The sequence below is a fragment of the Enhydra lutris genome, unplaced genomic scaffold (genome assembly GCF_002288905.1).
Source record: "Enhydra lutris kenyoni isolate GAN:26980312 unplaced genomic scaffold, ASM228890v2 scaffoldscaffold17, whole genome shotgun sequence".
NCBI lineage: Eukaryota > Metazoa > Chordata > Mammalia > Carnivora > Mustelidae > Enhydra > Enhydra lutris.
In genome coordinates, this window is record NW_019154101.1 from 43,922,496 (window position 1) to 43,942,949 (window position 20,454).

Consider the following 20,454-nt stretch of genomic DNA (forward strand, 5'->3'; position numbering starts at 1 on the left):
AACGAAAAAAGCCTCTAGATATTGCCAAATGTCCGGTGGGGAATAAAATTGTCCCAGATTGAGAATCAGTGTTACAGTATTATTTAAAAACTAGGTATAACAAATTTTAAAATTCTGTGAAAAAAATATTCCATATAACCAAGAAGGGAAAAATGAGTAAGAAGCTAAGATGTACGCATAATTCTGAGTTTAGTAATTCAAGACTGTTTTGCTAAAAGCAATACTATTAAATGTAATTTCACTGTATATTTCATGGGAGTATTTTAAGAAAAAAATTTTAATTCCATGAATCACTAAGAAGTTTTTTTTTTAATTCAGCATTCAGATAAATATGTCTTCAGTGTTAATTAAATGATTCAATTCATTCAGACTCCTTAAATCACGTCCAGTATATAATAATCAGTATATGACAATGTGAAAATATTCAAACTTCTGGTGAATATGTTTTTGTATACTCTTTTTAATGATACATGTACTGTGAAAAATATTGTCTTGGGGCACCTGGGTGGCTCCGTCAGTTAAGCATCTGCCTTCGGCTCAGGTCATGATCCTGGAGTCCCAGCATCAAGCCCTGTGTTGGGCTCTCTCATCTGCAGGTAGTCTGCTTCTCCCTCCCCCTCTGATCCTCCCCACTCTCGTGCTCTCTTTCTTCTCTAATAAATAAATAAAATCTTTTAAAAAAAAGAATATTATGTCTTGCTATTTACTATATGGTTTGTATTTCAGAAGCACATGTAATACTAGATAAGCACCCAATATATATTTGTGCATAAATTAATTGAACAGATGTGTAAATAAATGAATGGATATCTTTTATTTTTATCAGTATACTGGTAGATACATACCACATCTTTACTATATGGAAGGAATGATAATAGGTTTTATATTTGCAAGATATTTGATAAAATGCTTATCTGAGATAATATAAGAGGAAGATAATGTCTTTAATGAGTCTGTTCAGGTGAACAGGATGGACAACAGAATAGTAGTAGCATGAATTAAATGTTATTTACAGGAATGAAATTTGAAAAATAAGTTAAGAAAGAAGTAGCAAATTTTCTAGCAGGAATAAAAGGACATAGAGAGTTCAGGAATCTAATACTTGTCAATTTGGACAGGAAAGTTCTCAACACAGCTGAATAAAACTTGGGTTCTACAGAATGGATCAAATAAAGGGTTTAAGTCTGCATGCCATTAAATTCTTTAAGTTTAGATGATCAATAATAGCTCAAGGAGAAAAGGTAAAAGTTTTAGTCATGTCATGAACACCTTAGAGGATTAAGATACCTATAATTAAATCTAGAGAGAAGCATGTATCTAAAAGAATTATAGTACATAGTTGACTATTAAATAGATAAGAATACAATTAAGCTTTAAAAAGAGTTTGTTTGAAAGAGAGGGAGAGAGAACTTGAGTGAGCAGGGGAGGGTCAGAAGGAGAAGAGAGAGAATCTCAAGCAGACACAAGCTGAGTCCAGAGCCCAACTCTGGGCTTCATCTCAAGACCTTGAGATCATGAACTTGAGCTGAAATCGAGTTGGAGGCTTAACTGACTAAACCACCCAGATGCCCCAGAATATAACTAAGTTTTTAAAAGAATTAAAGACTTAGTATACTGACTAAAATATCAACAGACTGAACTAAAAAAAGAATGTGACTATTAAATATTTAAAATGGACTTTGGGACCTCAGTCTTCTAGAGACAGGAGGCCAACTGAGAAATCTGCCCAGCCCCAAAGATGTAGGCATGGAGTTAAGGAATAAGATTATCCAGTCACCTGAATAAGCTACTCCTAGGGAGTAGACTAGGAGCTCAATGAAGGACCACTTCCCCCAACCCACTTCCGAGAGTAGGGGCTCCTTATCAGGATTGCTAACTGTCTGTAGCTCTAGAATAGGTCTGTTTGGTCACTATTATGCATTCCCTCATTCATTACTTACATAGTGTTTATTAGGGACAGATAACTTTTCTTTTTCTCTGATTTTCAAATCAAGAAAACACACACTGGACTTAATACAAATTATTTCAAAGCAATGGACTTTGAGCTGACTGAAAATCAGATGGAGCTTTTGGGTTTTCTTTCTCCTAGGAGAAGTAGGTATATGTTGCATGTAGAAAAGACAGTGACCTGAATATTTATAACTCAACGGGTAGGTTCTCTTAGTCATTTGGGCTATTCACAGATGTTCAGTGTTTTATTGCAGACATGTGGTAGGATTGGAATTATCTGCCACTTGAAATCAGATATTCCTTGTGGCTTGCTTTGACCAATAAAACATGAATGGAATTGCTATGTGTCACTTCCAGGCAGAAGTATTAAATCCCAGAAGATCCATGCCATATTCTCTTGTACTTAATTGTGTAATCATGGAAACTTGTGTCAAGATGGTGCCTCCAACAATCTTGCCAACCCACAGAGGGCATGTAGCATGGTTAAGAAGTAAATTTCACAATTCCAAACCACTGAAAGCTTTCTAATTGTTGGTTTTCACAGCATAACCCAATATGTTTTGACTGACACCACTATGAATTCTTTTTAAGATCTGTGAAGTCATTGAATGTTTCTACAAAATTCTATAAAAACCTGCTTATAATGTAATAAAATTAGTTGGGATATAAATAAAAGCTATAAAGAGGGTATAAATAAAAACTACATTTGCTTTCACATTTTCCAATTACTTCCATTCTAATTTATTTTCAGGATTCTTTCTTTCTTTCTTTCTTTTTTTTTTTTTAACGATTTATTTATTTATTTGTTTGACAGACAGAGATTACAAGAAGGCAGAGAAGCAGGCAGAGAGAGAGAGAGAGGGGAGGAAGCAGGCTCCCTGCTGAGCAGAGAGCCCCATGCCGGGCTAGATCCCAGGACCCTGAGATCATGACCTGAGCCGAAAGCAGAGGCTTTAACCCACCAAGCCACCCAGGCGCCTCTCAGGATTATTTCTATTGATTACTGAATTATAAACATTTTTGTCAACATTTTTAAAGAATGCAAAAACTTATATAACAATATAGATATAGAATCTGGCTTTTTCTGAAGTCCCACAAATTCCATAATTCATTAATAATCATTATTGAAAATAATTTTAGAACATTAAGACAATTTTTAAACTGGTTCTTTTTCACCTCATTAGGCATATTGAATCTTTATTCTACTGTGTAATTGGAGGATTAATCCAGTCTTAGTTCCCATTTCCAAACACATACCCACTCAGTAGAAGCCTGTCAGTTACTTCCCTCCTCCTGTCCTACCACAAGTATAGAAATGATTATTCCAGAACCATGTGGACAAAGTGCATTGCCCACGAGTCTTAACTCCCAGGGTGTTATGGCACAAAGTTAATTAAGGCTTTAAAAGCATGGATTTCCTGAAGGTCTTTTTATTCCATTGTCTTCAGTAAAATGGCAGGAAATGCTACTTTATTAAATATGGCTCACAATACCATTGACACTTAATCCCCTTTTAAAATAAAAAATTTTGTCGAGAATTCAAGAATGTCCTGCACCATAATTATAATCTACAAAAACGATTTCATCAAAAGTGGGTGGAGAGGGTAGTGAATTCAATCAAAAATCTGATTAGAGGGGTGTCTGGGTGGCTCAGTGAGTTAAGCCTCTGCTGGGCTCAGGTCTCAGGGTCCTGAGATTGAGCCCTGCATGGGGGTGGGGGGGGGTCTCTGCTCAGCAGGGTCCTGCTTCCCCCGACCCCCCCCCACCTCTCTGCTTACTTGTGATCTCTCGCTCTGTCAAATAAATAAATAAAATCTTTTAAAAAAATCTGATTAGAAACAGAAATAATCAGTTTATCAAAGGGAACTCATTTGGGTATGCTTCTCCCTAATTTTATTTTAGGGCTTTTGTTACTGCAATAAAATATACAAAATTTTCTATTTCAAGATCAGTATTCATTTTCTCTAATATGTCTGACCACAAAGAATTCTTTCCTCTCAGTGGGTCTATGAAATGTTATTTCATTTAAGTCATCTGAATAAAAAGAAAATGATGTAACTGAACCCTGGAAGTAAGTATAGAAATAAAATACCTTAGTGGCCAAAAAGGGCAACATATAAATTTGTCCTTAAAGGGCATAATACCCTTCAATTCATAGAAAATTTAAGACTTAAGCTAAGGCTTGCTTTAGAGCTTTAATATTATTTCAGAAAATGTCTTGTGAGTAAATTTTAACAGAGTGGTATCAGTGGAACAATGAGTGGAAGGTGAGTCAAGGTAGCAATAACCAGAAAGACTTCAGGAGACAATACCCTGCTGATTTTCACACTGCCCACATTTAAAATTTAGACAGTCACATTTTGTATCTATAATTTTAAGTGACACTTTAAATTAACTTCATAAATACATGCATGATTTGTACATTTTACACTAAGCAATTTCTATTAAAAATGTATGATGCCCTTGTTTTTTCTTCAAGCTGCATTTCCTCCACAATTCTGAGGGCTGGGTTCTGAGCCTCCAGTTTCCTTAGATTGTATCATAAATTCAACTAATCGTGGACATGCCGTGGATGTCAAGGGACTGGCTCTGCTTATAATGCCTTTCGTTTACTGTCTGGTGAATGTCTAGTTATTCTTCACGACTCTATTTACATTCCAACTCAATAAAACCTTTCATAATCCCCTCAGGCAGTTACTTGATATTTCTTCTGTGATCCCATGATATTTTGTTCATAGTATTTTTATAATTTCACATGTTTTTAGATTCCATCTATTTAGACATCTCTTACACTGTGAGAACTTTGAGGGTAATTACTGAGTCTTTCTTCTCTATGATCCAAATACTTAAGATTCTGTCAGCCACATGATAGGATTCATGTTGGTTAGATGAATGGATGATACTATAAATACTCGTTTTTATTGTAGCGAAGACTGGTAATCATTCTCCAAATTTTGCCTTCTGCCTTTAGAAATAGACACCAATCCCTGAGTTTTAGCTGAGCATATAGTTGCTCAGTTAGAAAAATTTTCTCCTTATCTGTGGGTTATTCATGTGATAAGCTTTTACCAATGGTATTCGAGCACAAATGAAGTGTGCAACTTTCTGTGCCTTTCCCCAAAATGCGGTGATGTGTCTTCTACTTATTTTCATTGCCTTACCCACAACCTAAGTATCAGATGTGCTGCCATTTGGGCCACTTTGGCTTGTAAACAAGGACTACACCTGAAGGAGAGGAGAGCAACTCTTTTGGAAGAAACTGGATACCTAGAAGACTTCACGAAACGCAGCCACTTTCCCAAGATGTATTGTCTACTTCTTTTTGAACTGTGATGTGGTAGAGAAATAAACACCTATGCTATTTGAGACATAAGTATGGGAATTTCTTTTTTATTGAAGCTTAACCTACATAATCCCTTCTCCTGTATTCTGTGTGAGATACCTGCCCTTTATGCAGGAAATTGGTCCCCTGGCAGGTCCCTTCAGCAGCTTTCAGACCTGGTGAATACTGTCCTGCTGTCTCGGGCTGCAGTGACTCTCACTAGCACATAGTGAGCTGTGGCCCCAGGAACCCACGTCAGCACCTGATGGTGGTACAACTCCAAGCAGCACTACCAGCTCTTCCCCAGCCAGGACCAGTGGCTCCAGCAGTTCCCAATAGTTGCTTCTCTTTGCAGCTCTCCCGGAGTTGTTCAAGTCTGGTCCTTTGTCATCAGATAGCTGTTATCCTCTCTGCTTCTGAGTGCCGTGTGTTAAAAATACTTAACTAGCTCTTTTTCTCTCTCTCAAAAAGAAAAAGCTCCTGTTTATTTGCTGATTTCCACATTTAAATATGTAAATACTCACAGCATGGCCAATTTTATGCCAGAAATGTGGCATCACTGATGTGGAAAATGTGAAGATGAGAAGAACGGCTCCCACTTGGCTTTGGGATGTGGTGAGAGCAGAGTCCAACACACCACTATCTACTGTGCAAAACAAACCATCCAAAGTTAACAGCTTACCACAAAAACTCATTCTTAACACAAACTCATTCTCCTGACAGTAGATTTATCTGGGAACACTGTGTGGCTTCTCTGCTGTGTTCTCCTGGGGCCGTTCATGTGGTTGGAGTTGATTGGCATCTCAACAGGGACTAGATGGACGGAGATGCGTTCACTCAGTTGTTTGGTAGCTGGTGTTCATGTTAATCTAGGATACTTTGAGTCTCCTCCCATGGATTCTCATAATATAGTGAGTTAGTGTAGGTCTTTACCTGGTGATTCCAGGACAGATTTTCAAGAGGATAATAGAAGTAACTTCAGTGTTCAATTAAGACTTTGCTCTGAAGTCCCATATTTTTCCTCTACTTGCATTCTATTAGTCAGTGAAAACAAGGCTTAGGTCATCTCAAATTCAACGTAATAAATCATTTTGGTTAGACAAGAAAGGTTAATTGGTAACCTTGTTCTTTTGCATTTGTAAGCCCAATTGGTATTTGAAACTATCCCATACAACTAGGATGATTACTCTAAATTAAAAATCAGAGACTAACAAGTGTTGATAAGGATGTAAAGGAAGTGCACCTCTTGTGCACCGTTGGTGGGAATGTAGAATGGTGCATCCACTGTGGAAAGCAGTATGGCAGTTCCTCGGATAAATTTAAACAGAATTACATTATCCAACAAATCCACTGCTGAGTATATAACTCCCAAAATTGAAAGGAGGAACTTGAAGAAATATTTGTTCATCCATATTCATAGCAGTGCTATTTCCAATAGCCAAAAGGTGAAGGCAACCTAAGTACTGATGGGAAGAAAATTTGGATGCACATTCCAACACGGATGAACCTTGAGGACATTATGCTAAATGAAATAAGCCAATCATAAAAGGACAAATATTGTTTGATTCCACTAACATGAGTTACCTAGAACAGTCAAATTCATGGAGACAAAAGGTAGAATGGTATTTACCAGGGGCTATAACAGAGAGTTATTACTTAATAAGTATAGAGTTTTCTTAGTTTTGCAAGATAAAAAGAGTTCTGGAAATTGGCTGTGAAACAATGTGAATGTACTTAACACTACTGAACCATATACTTAAAAATGGTTAAGATGATAAATTTTATGTTTTTTGTATTTTCCCATAATTTAAAAAAAAACACACATGGCTACAAGTTCTTTAACAACAACTGAAAGGTAGACTCTCTGTCCTTTCCCCTGGAATGCCAGTGAGCTTTTGACTCTCTTGAAGCCAAAAGAATGAGGGGGAAGAATGATGCATGAGTTGTGATGTTATGTCAGAGAAGGCAATACAAATTCTTCCTTGTGTGCTGAGACACTTGCTTGTGGGGTCCTGAGCTGCCATATAAAAACTCAGGTGATCTTATGGCCACCATGCATGATGAGAAAGCTAAGGTACATGGAGAAGTGATGGTTAGTGCAATTGACATCCAGAAAACAGCATTTACTAACCAACATTTAAGTGAAGAGGGCTCTAGATGATTCTAGTCCCCAGATGGTTACATTCAGCCCATTGAGTCTTCCTAGCTGAAGACCCAGACATTAAAAAAAAAAAAGAAAAAAAAAAGACAAACTATTTTTCACAAATCCTTACCCAAAATCCTGACCCATAGATTCAGTGAGCTTGATAAAATATTTTCAGGCCTTTAAGTATTTTAAAGATTTTATTTATTTATTTGACAGACAGAGATCACAAGTAGGCAGAGAGGTAGGCAGAGAGAGAGAGAAGAGGAAGCAGGCTCCCTGTGGAGCAGACAGCCTGATGTGGGGCTCGATCCCAGGACCCTGCGATCATGACCTGAGCCAAAGGCAGAGGCTTTAACCCACTGAGCCACCCAGGCACCCCACAGGCCTTTAAGTATTTTAAAACTTCATTTAATAACTCCATTAATAGCTTTGTTGAGGTATAATCCACACACCATAAAATTCATTCTTTAAAGTGCATAATTCAGGGATTTGTAATATGCTCACAGAGTTGTGCAACTATCTCCTCTCTAATTTTAGAACATTTCATCACCCCAAGAGAAATTATACCAATTAGCTGTCGTGCCCCATTCCTTACTCCAGTTCTAATCTATGGATTTGTCTTCCATTCCCCCTGCTTGTGTTCCTTCTCTCTCTCTCTCTCTGCCAAATAAATAAATAAAATCTTTTAAAAATTATAGAGGTATATAAATTACTACAGCCTTTGCTTTCTATCTTCTGAAAAAGTGCAATGGTGAGGATTTGGGGTAAATATATTTCCCCTAGTGGATGATAAATTTGTATGTGATGTCATAATAATGGAATGTGAAATATTACTTTATAAAAGAAGACTTCAGAAAATATTTTAGATTAAAAGGTCCCAACCTGAGCAGAAAAAGGGTGTTGGTTTAGTTACTCTCCTAGGTTTTCTTTTTACCACAAGTGATATGTGCTAAGCAGGTCTGTCCATTTAAAGGCGTTTCCTCTATCAGACGGATGGCATTCAAATAAAGAAGTTAGACATTCCATAAAAGACAAATTTGTAATGTATGTTGTTTCATAAAAAACAATAGATAAATGAATGTTATATTTATTACTATAAGTTACAATAAGTTTGAGAATTCACAAAATTTGGAATGTTGCATCTTTGCCATGGATACAGATGTCCACCAATGAGAAGCCAGGTACTGTTTCTTACCTAATTATCTAATTTATCTAAAGACTCACATAATTTGGCTTTATTTTGGCATTAAAATTTAACAACTCTCAATTATATGAATTCAGTCTTTCTCAAACAAAATGAGATAAATATAGTTTTTATAATCCTGATGAAGTTTCAGATCTACCATTAACATTTCATAATCTAATAATAATACTACTTGAACTAGAGAAGTGAAATTTAAAGTATTTCACCTCCTACAGGAATCTTGGACATTAAAACAATCTAATGAGGTTAATTGCTTAGATAACGAAAGAAGCACTTTTAATGCTATCCAAATACAATATACACCAACTGTTGACAAAGTGAATTAATAATACCTAATGTCTAACTGAAGTCAATCATAACTTCAGGTATTTCCCTGTTGCTCACTGATAGATTAGAAGCCAGTGTTTCCTACCACTTTATGGGCAACCATTCCTTAATACTTCCTGTCATGTGGAATGTAATTGCAGTAGTTATGATCAATAATTCCATAAACCTAATAAAAATTCTAATAATAATTTTTATTAGAAATGTATTTTTCTTTATACAGACAATAACCCTGATGTTAAAGTGAAATTTTATTTCACTTTATTTAAATAAACAGGACCAGCTCTGCCAAATGTATCTTCAAAATCAAATTTTAATATGACATCTTTACTAATTAATTAAAACAGCTGTATCATTAAATCAAATGGACAATCTTAAAACTGTGTAATATAAGAAAATTTTCCTTTAGTACCAAGAAAAGGCCACTTACTAAACAGTCCCACAGATTATAATCAAAACAAGCAAAATAAAAATTAAAGTCAGGAACACAGGTTTTCTGAGTGCTAGCCTGGTTGCTGTCCAGTAGCTAAAATAGTGTTTTATTGACTAAGATTTTCATTTTCTGCTCTAGTGTGTGACATTGTCTATATGAGTTTGGGGCTATGTGCTGCTGAGAATTTGGATGAAGATGTTATATGCCATAACCAATTTAATACAAGTATGTCTTCAGATTTTTTATTTTTTAGCAAAAAACTATGATCTCTGAACTAAATATGTAGGGTAGGGTAATTTGAAGTGAAATGTAAAGAATACACTTTTCATTAGATAATAATGTCTACATGTCAGACAGCAGATAGTTCGCTAACAATGATTACCTCTCTGGACCCACTGTCTGGACCCACTGAGATGGTGAAAGAAAATTCTGGTGTTTTGGGTTTTTTTGTTTTGTTTTTTAACTTAGAAGCATTTTCATTTTTAAAATTTGAAACCCCCTTAGTCTTCATCCCTCCCTCTCCCAATCCCCCTCTTTCTGGGCAAACAGCCAAGTGTCCTCATTTGTCTCATAATTATTTCCACGAGGTTTATTCTCCCGAGCTTTCTTGGATTGCCTTATTTTCACCCCTTCCTCAGATGCTGCCCAAACTCTTCTAACTGCACAGTGCAAATGTATTCAGATTAAGAGTTCAGTACTAATAAAATAAGTACATAATTTTTAAACTATAAAAATAATGGTCTGGCGTGCATAGGATTAAGTAGCAAATGGTAGCAGATATTCAGACAATATTTTGCAAGGATGTGGCTGATGGTATCAACTGATTGAAAATTAACCTTTAAGAAGCTGAATTTGTAACATAGCTGAATGATTAGACAGACTTTATGGTGAGATCAGCCTTATGTCAGATTTAGCTAGAAAGGGAGAACCCAGGTGGATGAGATGAAATAAATCAATAAAAGGGACTCTTCGTGCATATGGGGAATGTTTGTTAGCCAGCTTAGATGGGAGAGAGCAGAGAACTCTCAGCCATGGCTGCACAGTAGAATCATCTGGAGAGCTTGACAAAGGCAGTGTCTATAACCCTCTCACACAGATTCTAATTCTGTGGGGCCAGAATGAATTTGTCTATATATATCTGGATATTCAGAATGAATATCTATATTCATACATCTATAGCACATATTTGCTTTTGAGATTATCCAAACCTATTAGATAATTAAGTACATAGTTTGTAAGGCATAGGCAAAACTTTTCAAGATGTTTCAGTATAGATGACTGGCTAGTGCGCAGAATTATTTGTTTGGCATAGCCAGATTTCCCAGTGTGTGTTAAGAGTAAGATAAGAGTGCCTGGGTGGGTCAGTTGATTAAGTACCCGAATCTTGATCTCAGCTCAGGTCTTGATCTCAGGGTCATGAGTTCAAGCCCTGCATTGGGCTCCATGCTGGGTACTTAAAAAGAGACAGAGAGAGAGAGAGAGAGAAATAGATAAGTACAAACATGAGATGCATTAAATATATGTAGTAAATGCCAAGAATGACCTTATATCCACGAGACACATAGGTACTAAGTATATATGAGACCAAACATACAAGAGGCACTGGACAGTCACAAAATCTCAATTTGACCACACCCATTCTGCCTTGTATGTCTTTGCCCAAAAAGCACAAAACAAATCCATGGCAGTTTGCAGGCTAATTGGCAAGCAACAGCTGTGGCCAGGAATAATTGGCCTTGCGTCTATACAAAAGAGCAAGACCAAAGCCCCTTCCATCTGTGAACTCAAACATTCAAAATCTGTTTCTGGTCCTCATAACCACACCATCAGCCTGAAAGGCTGCTGTGGCAGAGAGCGATATAGCACATACAAACACTGAATACTCCAGAATTCAGGAAACGAGTCCTTCCTGCTTGAATGGTATCCTAAGTGTGTTGACTCACCCATAGGATTCCTCTTGCTTCTCACTGTATACTTTAAAACTGATTTAATAACAATGCCGTTTGAGTATTTTCACTTTGCCTGTGACCTTCTGTTCTGCGGTCTCTGAAACAGCTTGCTTGGTAGCCTATGTGGAAGCCACCATGAAAACAACCGAATTTCCTTTTCAACATAACCAGTATTTTTGAAATGTTCCTCAAGTGATTTTCATTCACACTGGGTTTGAGAATTGCTGGAATACAGAATTTGAAGATCTGAAGGAAAATTACAGATGATGCAGGATGATTTTACATATGAATTTAAGTGATTTATTATAGGATATCTGGAGTCCATAAAATACAAAAATAACATTATAAAATTGTGCATGTTAATGATTGACTTGATAGTGATATGCACTGGGAACTGGATAATGTGAGAAGACTAGAATTTGGCAGTGAATTAGAACAGTCAAGAAAGAACATTGTGATGAAGTGAAGCTTGAAAAGGATGAAAGTGAATGGGAAGAGGAGGATATCTGGGAAACTAGGTGGATCCTGAGAGCCATTCAATCCCCAAGTCATGCTATGAGGCTGGTATTAACCAGCTACAAAGACCAGACCAAAAACATTATCAGAAAATACAACTGCAGCCAATAGCCCTTGCCAACATGAATTCAAAGATCTTTAACAAAATATTAGCATAAACAATCTATCAATATATTTAAAAAAAACTGATACCATGTACAAGCGTGATTTATGCCAATAATGCTATTAATTTGCCTTTAGAGATTTTCTTAGTGTTCCACTCCATTGTTGGTTTTCAGCAGTCCTCACCCATGGGACCGGCTCATCACTGGGACTGTTTCCCCAATACTGTCACAGTTTTAGGAGTCCTAATTCCCAGAAACTCTTTCCCAAGATGCAGAAAGTCCTGGTTTATTGAGGATGGGGCCAGAAAGTTGAGGGAAATGTACAAAACTCATAGTTGTAGCCCTTAAAGTAGTGGTCGAAACAAATCCCGTTTTTAGCGTCAAGTGGATACAAGATAATCCATGTCCTGTAGCTGCTGTCCTTGTATTTTGCCTCTTCCACTGATCTATTATTGCCTCTCTCTGACTGATGTGACCTAAGTGTGCAATTTAATAATCATGCATGTTAACAGTATATTTTTGACATTGTGGATATCATGACCATGTTGCTAAAGAGTGAAAATTATAAAACAATTGCAATACCAAAATTAACATAAGGCAGACATTACCAAAGGTGAAAAAAAAGATTGAAGACTCTTATTTGAATAACAGGTGGAAGGAACATAAGACTGAGTTAGAGAGGCCAATATACAAAACAGCTCACTGCAAAAGAGAATTGGGGCTTGGACATGTGTTAGAGAAGGAGAGGAGAGAGCACACATGACAATGGAATCTTACGAGTCCAGTGGGAGATAGATAAGCACTTCTGAACAAAGCAAAAATACCATGAAGATAACCAATGCTCATTTGGAGATAGCAGTCACTGAATTTATTTGGGCATAGTACACAAATAAACACATATTATCATACCGTTCCTTTGTTCTATGAAACTCAATAAAGCCACGTTTCTGATTCAGAGGGTGCAGCTAAAATGTCCGGTGGAAGAACAAAAGAAGAAATTTCAATAACAGCCTTGCTGATCACTTACAATGTAGAGTTGATTCTATCAAATTTTAACAATGATCATGCTTCTAGAGTATAACAAGTGATTCGTTGAATTGCAGCAATGACAAAAATGTCCCTCTCCAGCTCTTAGAACTTTTGGTTTGAAAACAGAGTTTCTAATCACTTTTTTCTTTATTTCTATAAAGATTTGAATGAAATGTAAGAAAATATGAAACTAAAGATTATTGACATTCTGTCCAAATGCAATATAGACTTTGCTTACCAACTGCATATTTGGCAGACAGTGAAAATTAAATTTTGACAAATTTAACCTACTCCGTAAACCTCTTATGAAGGAAAATTTTAAAAAAAGTTTTGTCTACTAAGTGTTCTACACACCTTGTACATACATATCACTGTTAGAAGGGGGGGGGTAATTTGCTTATAATGTTGAGGTTTTCATGAAATTTTTTGTTTGGGTTTTGGTTTTCTCAAAATGTGATTTATTTTACCTTATTGAAATAAAAGGAGACAGCCTCCTTAGACTTGAGTCTATAAAATGAAAACATGTAGGTTGCTACAACTCACAAAGAAAAAGGCAACTTTTTTGGGAAATAAGACCATTTCACAATTCAAAAATATATAACCAAATAAGGGCAACTAATTTAAGCATAACTTGCTCATCATTTCTTTACCAAAGCTACCCCCTTTTTTGGAATTCAACTTTCACGTGTTCAAATGGCCTTTGTATTTTAAAACCATTCTCCCTGAGAAAGAGAAGTTTAAATTATGATGATATCCACTGTGCTTCAGAGCATTAAAAAAATGTTAGACATTTTAGACATGGACAGCTTATATAATGAACTCTAGGTCCAAAGGACCTTACTGACAATGGTTTTTCTACCAAAATAAGCTTGTAGGTGCAAAGTAGGTGGGCCATTTTTTTTTGAAAACTGGAAGCTAATTCCTAAATGTCTAAAAAGCTTATTGCTAGTAAGTAAAATAATAAGTGTCTCATACTACAGTGTTTTTTCAAGAGAATATTTAGCTTGACTTTGTCACATTGGACTCATACCAGAAAGCAAAGTAATTCAGACTTGATAAAAGCAAAGCTACAAATTAGAATAAAGTTTATAATTGACTACATTCAATTTTACCATTAAATAGAAAAGAAGGAATTTTTTAAAAGGCTTTGGGCAGCTCAAAGAGGTATAAAGAAAAAAATTATAAATATCCCACCGTACATGGGAAAAAAACCACCATTGTTATTTTTTATTAAATATATATAACATTTGTTTAATTTATATACTACTTTAAAAGTTTTGTATTTATGTGTAGTTTGATTTTTTATTTTATTGAAATGGAAGGAGATAGGATCCTTAGATCTGTGCTTATAAAATGGCTATTACAGAATAGTATAGCCTATACAATTTGAATATCCAATAGAAAAAAATAAGTTTTTAATTTCTGTATCAGAAGACACAAACATTAGAAAATACTGTTATATTTTCCTCACACATATTATTGTTTAATTAGTGTTATTAATTATTAATTGCTCCTGTAATTGTTCTTATCATTGTGTTGATTACCCAAGAGCATTTATGTAATACAAAAGAAACAAAAAGTTCATAAAAAGATATAAATTCAAGTAAATGTGGATTTGTCATATTTTCATGTTAAAATATATAATGACTTATTATACGTTATATTATTATATTAATTTTTGTTGTTGTTCTTGTATGGCTGTGTCCGGGGTTGGCCCTCTAAAAAGTTGGTTTTCCCACACCTGTACCAGAAAGGACATTGCTGTCCATGGTCTAGGCCTCCCCCCTACCCCCCAACAGTAAGCTGATGTTGCTTTGTTTCTTGGTGCTAGGGTTTTTGTGGAGACAGGAAGTTTCTCTGTGACCTAGATTCAGCCTTAGTCCTAACAGGTCTAGTGAACTGGGCATTGGGCATTGGTATTGGTCTTTTTTTTTTTTTTCCCCTTAACATTCCTAATGCTCCTATCGATGATAGCAACCTGTGCCATTATTCTGTGGTGCTTCTCAGACAGGAGAGTTTTTCTTCTTCTCACTCAGCAATAGCAGACCTCTGCTTGGTATTGGAGTAGGATCCTAAGCCCACACTTGTTTCTTAGGAGATGACTAGAATGCAACGTTTAATAAATGTTATCATGATACACTATGGAGATTTGGATGTTGCTTATTATAGATGATAGCTTATGTGATCTAATTCACCTTTATTCATTATTTTTGTCTTTTTTCAATTCCTCAGTCATTACTTTATTTGTGATTTGTTGCACCGACATTAAATGTTTGGAGGTAGATTTTGTTAGGTGTGTTTTCCAGTTACATTTTATTTGAATCATGCTCAATCTCCTTGTTAGTCTGATCTATATGTAAATCCCATTTGTTCATAAGATCCTCCACTGTTAAGTTTTCATCTCAGTGTATCAGAACCATGTGGGTGTTTATCTAAAATAAATGATTCTTTTAAAAAAAAAATCAATAAATTCTTATTCAAGTGGTTTTTGAGTCAGGCCAAGGATTCTAAATTTTAGAAACTTCCCCAAGTAGAACACTAAAAGTTCTAGGCAGTGTTTAATATGTTTAAGTTTACTTCCTTGTCCTTGAAGCCTTGGCTTTGATTGAATTCCTTAGGAGTAGATCCAACTTAAGACATGGAAAGTCTCCCAGACACTAATGGCCTACTCCTGCCTTTGTCTCTTGTAACCATATCCTGCCCAGAATTAGGAGATTTTTCTAAGTTGATGGACCAAATAAGACACATCTCAACAAGATTGAATGGCAATCTTTAATTCCTCCAACAGAGAATTTTCAGTAATTTTACCTACTTGTTGTACAAGGTAGGAGAGCCAGTTGAATTCACAAAAGTGGAGAGTTGTTAAAGCCAATCTGAATGATTATGGCATATTACTAACTTGGTTTGGAGATGCTTTGTAGATATTTCCCCTGTTGATGAGTTTGTCATTTGATCCTCTAGCATGGTTAGAATTATATTCCGTCCTTCTTCTAAGAAGTCATTTTGAAGATCTATTATTTTGCTAGGTATCACCTTTATGCTAAATTCTGTCTAATATTAATACAATTTCCTTAAGCAAGCTCATTGTTTTAACATTTTTAAGTCCAGCTTGAGGGAGCCTGAGTGGCTCAGTTGGTTAAGCAGGTGACTTTTGATTTCAGCTAAGGTCACAATCTCAGGGTGGGGAGATCAGGCCCTGGGCTGGCACTGGGAGTGGAGCCTACTTATGATCCTCTCTTCCACAGCGCACTCCCCCAACTTGCACGTGCTCACTGGCGTTTTCTCTCTCTCTCTCTCAAAAATATAATAATAATAATAAAATAAAAAATAAGTTCAATTTGTATCCTCTTTAGTACACTATTTTTAGCCCCCAACTATGTTGTGTTTCTTTTTGAGATATTTTCTTAACATTTCATTTGCTGTCAGTAAGTGTCCTGAACAAAGCTTTATCTGATGATTAGTCATTTCTTCAGTGACATGTCACACTTTATAGGGAGGGTAGGAAAGATGCTTTCATTTTATTTTATTTTTTAGTTGTAATAAGATATTCCATTATTTATCATTTAAACTGAGATGTATTAGCTCAGTACTAGCTTTCTTATCATCAAACTGAAAAAAGAAATTTATGCTTTTTTCATGTTTAAAACAAAGTATTTTTATTTCAGCTAGTATACTGATAACACTTAAGAAGTATATGCAAATGTGAGTAGCTAAAGTAATAAATATGTAATTGAGAAGAGGCCTTTCAGAAATAGAAAAAAAATAGTTATTGTTTGGATTACAAGATTTAGGGCTTAATGTTCTAAAAAACAAAGATGATATGTAGATTTATTTTTGTTTCCTTAAAACTAACCTTCACACAGATTTTACCGAGATTTTCAAATGACTGTTTATTAAAAAAAAAGAAATATTAAGGAAGATGGTAAACGTTCTAGGAAGAACTACTACATAAGCTTTTATGAAAAAAACTGGCTGGTCAGTACAGTTTGTCCTCAAATCAATTATGATTCAATAACAGGCTGAACATTTCTCCTTTTTGGTTGTAGCTTGACTCAACTGATTTTGTTATTTTGACAGAGTGTAGTTACAGCCTAAGCACTGAACTTATGTGAGGTATCATAAAGGGGTTGCTTTAGTACATTTAAGATAAACCTCTATTGCATGAATATACTTTTTATTTTCACATTATCTGGCATGCAATATCTTTCACATTAATAGATAAAATGATGTAATCATGAGTAGATCCATTGTATAATTTTTCAATAATGAAAAGAAACAACAAACTTAAAGACTCCTTAAAGTTGCTTATAAATTTCAAATTTGACAATTACAGTTAAGAAATAATTGTTGTCCAATGAATCGTTGAACACTACTTCAAAAAGTAATGATGTACTACATGTTGGCTAACTGAACATAATAAAAAAAAGAAAGAAAGAAACAATTGTTGTCACCATTGCACTCTAAACATTCCAGATTTTTCTTTGGAAGTTACTTTTAGCAATAAATAAGACTGATATAATTAGAGATCTTGGTAAGGGGAAATATGGGAAAACCAGTTAACAGTTATATATTAATTTGAAGGTTCATGAAGCATAGTTTCATCTTTTTGAATACCCTGACAAGTTTATGTTCATTCATACACAGGTTCTTGCCCACCTCCAATATTTAGTACCCTTATCGGTCATCTTCCTTCTTTTCCCAGCCCTGCAGGTTGCAAGTAGCCTTTTGTACATGCATATGGATTCTCAGTCATATGTCCGGACTCTTTTATTCACCTTCTCCCCAATAACTGACAACTCAGTCCAGCCTCGGGAGGTCTGATGTGGGAGAAAGGATCATGCAGAACTTACACAAAGGCTAGAAAGCTTGTTTGGATTGGAATTCTGGAGAACAGGCTGGAGTGTGAAGTACAGAGGAACATGTCTTAGTGTCTCTGTGGACTCCTTCCCCTATAGGTGGGATGCATTCACAAATTGATCAAAGTGGGACTCTTTAATGCAAAGGGCCTAAGGGTCTTTATATCTATTATAAAATAAATATATTATATTTATCTAATATATTGCAGTATGTGGAGGATCATGAGGTGTCCATTTCCAGTAAAATAGCAGAATTCTTGCTATGTGATTGCAGTTCATTACTGTTGACTGAATGCCTCTAAGTGTCCTCTCTATAGATTTTTAACCAGAATCCTGAAAAACCTGCTAGTGTCTCCCTTCCCTTGTTTGGCAGTCTAAAAAGTGTGTTGCTCAAATTAATATTTTCCAGACTTAGTGCTTCAGAAATTAAAGCCCTAGAATAGAAGATAGCTCCCTTAAATGTTTTCGACTAATAAGGGATGACTATCTAGCACTCTTTGGCTGTCCTGGGAGTGTATGCAAAAACTGTGTACATTGTGATAAAGAATTTGATCAAAAGTCTTTGGATCAGGCTCTTATTTGGAGATTTATACAGAGAAACACATGTGCACACACAGGTATTTTTCCCCCATACCTTATCAGCCATTTCCCTGAAATTCTAATTTTAATTTCTTTTTTCTTTTTTTTTTAGTAGTTGTCTAATGGCATAATGTTATTCTTTAACTATTTAATATTAACACAGACATATGGGGTCAAATAGACTTACATTCAAATCTTGGTTCAACTTACCAACTTTGAGATTTGGGACCGAGGGTCAATTCCTTTAAATTTAAATTCCTGAAAATAAGGACTAAAATATCTAGTTCTTATGATTATTCATAGGATTAAATGAGAAAGTATGTGCATATTTTCTACTATTTAATAGGAACTCAATAAATGACATTATTATCACCAGCACCATGGTTATTAAACTGCTATTACTTTCACGATTAGAGCATTTCTTTTAGAGCATTAGCTGATACCAAGTATTACCATTGCTTGCATAATTTCTCTGTGTAAAAACTGTTTAGTCAAGTGATGATTAATAAAATTGCCAAAGGCATAACTGCTCTATATTACTATCCACATTATGCCATCTTCAATGTTCAAAGGCATGTTCTTAGGGCATTGTCCCTTTAAGAAATGACATCACAGTTTCCCTAGGTGGCTCAGTCCATTAAGCATCATTCTTCTGCTCAGGCCTTGATCTCAGGGTCCTAGGATCAGGCTCCCTGCTCAGCAGGGAGTCTACTTTTCCTACCTTTGTCCTTCTCCCCTCTTGTGCTCTCTCTTTCTCTCAATAAGTCAATAAAATCTTAAAAAAAAAAATGACATCACATCAAAATCTAATTTTGACATTCAAGTCTTAAGTCTCTTCACCAGGTTATACCAGAGTCTTCTCCTTCTTTTATCCCACATGCTTCTGACTAATTTCCCTACATACCTTTTTCAGTAAAGCAGAACTAGAGCCAAGGCAAGGGTGACGATTCCTGAGAATCAGTGCCAGTGCTCATAAGGCATAGCATGTCTATAGGTTTCACTATGGGTTGCTAAGGAAAGATTCTGAAATATTGTCTTGTGGCAAAGCTGGGATTAAATTCCAGATAGAGGGGCGCCTGGGTGGCTCAGTGTGTTAAAGCCTCTGCCTTTGGCTCAGGTCATGATCCCAGGGTCCTGGGATCGAGCCCCACATCGGGCTCTCTGCTCAGCAGGGAACCTGCTTCCTCCTCTCTCTCTCTCTGCCTGTCTCGCTGCCTACCTGTGATCTCTATCTGTCAAATAAATAAATAAAAATCTTTAAAAAAATAAATAAATAAATAAATAAATTCCAGATAGACTCTATCACCACGTTCTCAACATAATAGAAGTAGGCAGTGAGAAAGAATTCAGGTGTTGAGTCTTACCTTAAAACCAGGGACAGTAGAATGTAAAACCCAAAAAAGTCCCCTCAAAAATCAGATGATCTGTTCTCATTGCTTTTACTTTCAACTCTTGTCCTTTGGGCCATGCTTTAGGGACATGCAAAATTTTCCTCTTTACTACCACCTCTGTGAAATGATGCTGCCTGGAGTAGGAATAGTGAGATGAGTAGGAGAGGAGAGATTCATAGAATTTATTGTGTGGGTGAGAAAAAGGAAGAATTCAAGCATAAGCCAAAGTTTAGGTCTCAGCTTAAGCAAATAGATGGATAGTAGCACCATTTCTTGAGAAAATGGAAGATTTGATAGAGGTGTGTGGAAATCAAGAATTCTCTTTTGATTGAGATTAAGATGCCTGTTAGTCCTACAGGTAGATTATTAGTGTGTGTGTGTGTGTGTGTGTATTTGACTATTGTGTCAAACATCAGTTTATTTGTTGATATTCTAAATTTGTTTGTAATATAGTAGTTCACATGATATTATAATCTATATAGGATAAGAACCACATTTTTAAAGCGCTTAAGGTAGTTTGGTCTTATTGAAGTATAATTGGTCAAGTGAATTGATGTAACTAATGGTTTGTTGATTATGAGGTTTGTTTCATAATGTGTTTCCAGAAAATTGACTTCTAAATTCAATTTATTCCCTGCAGGAATTAATGTA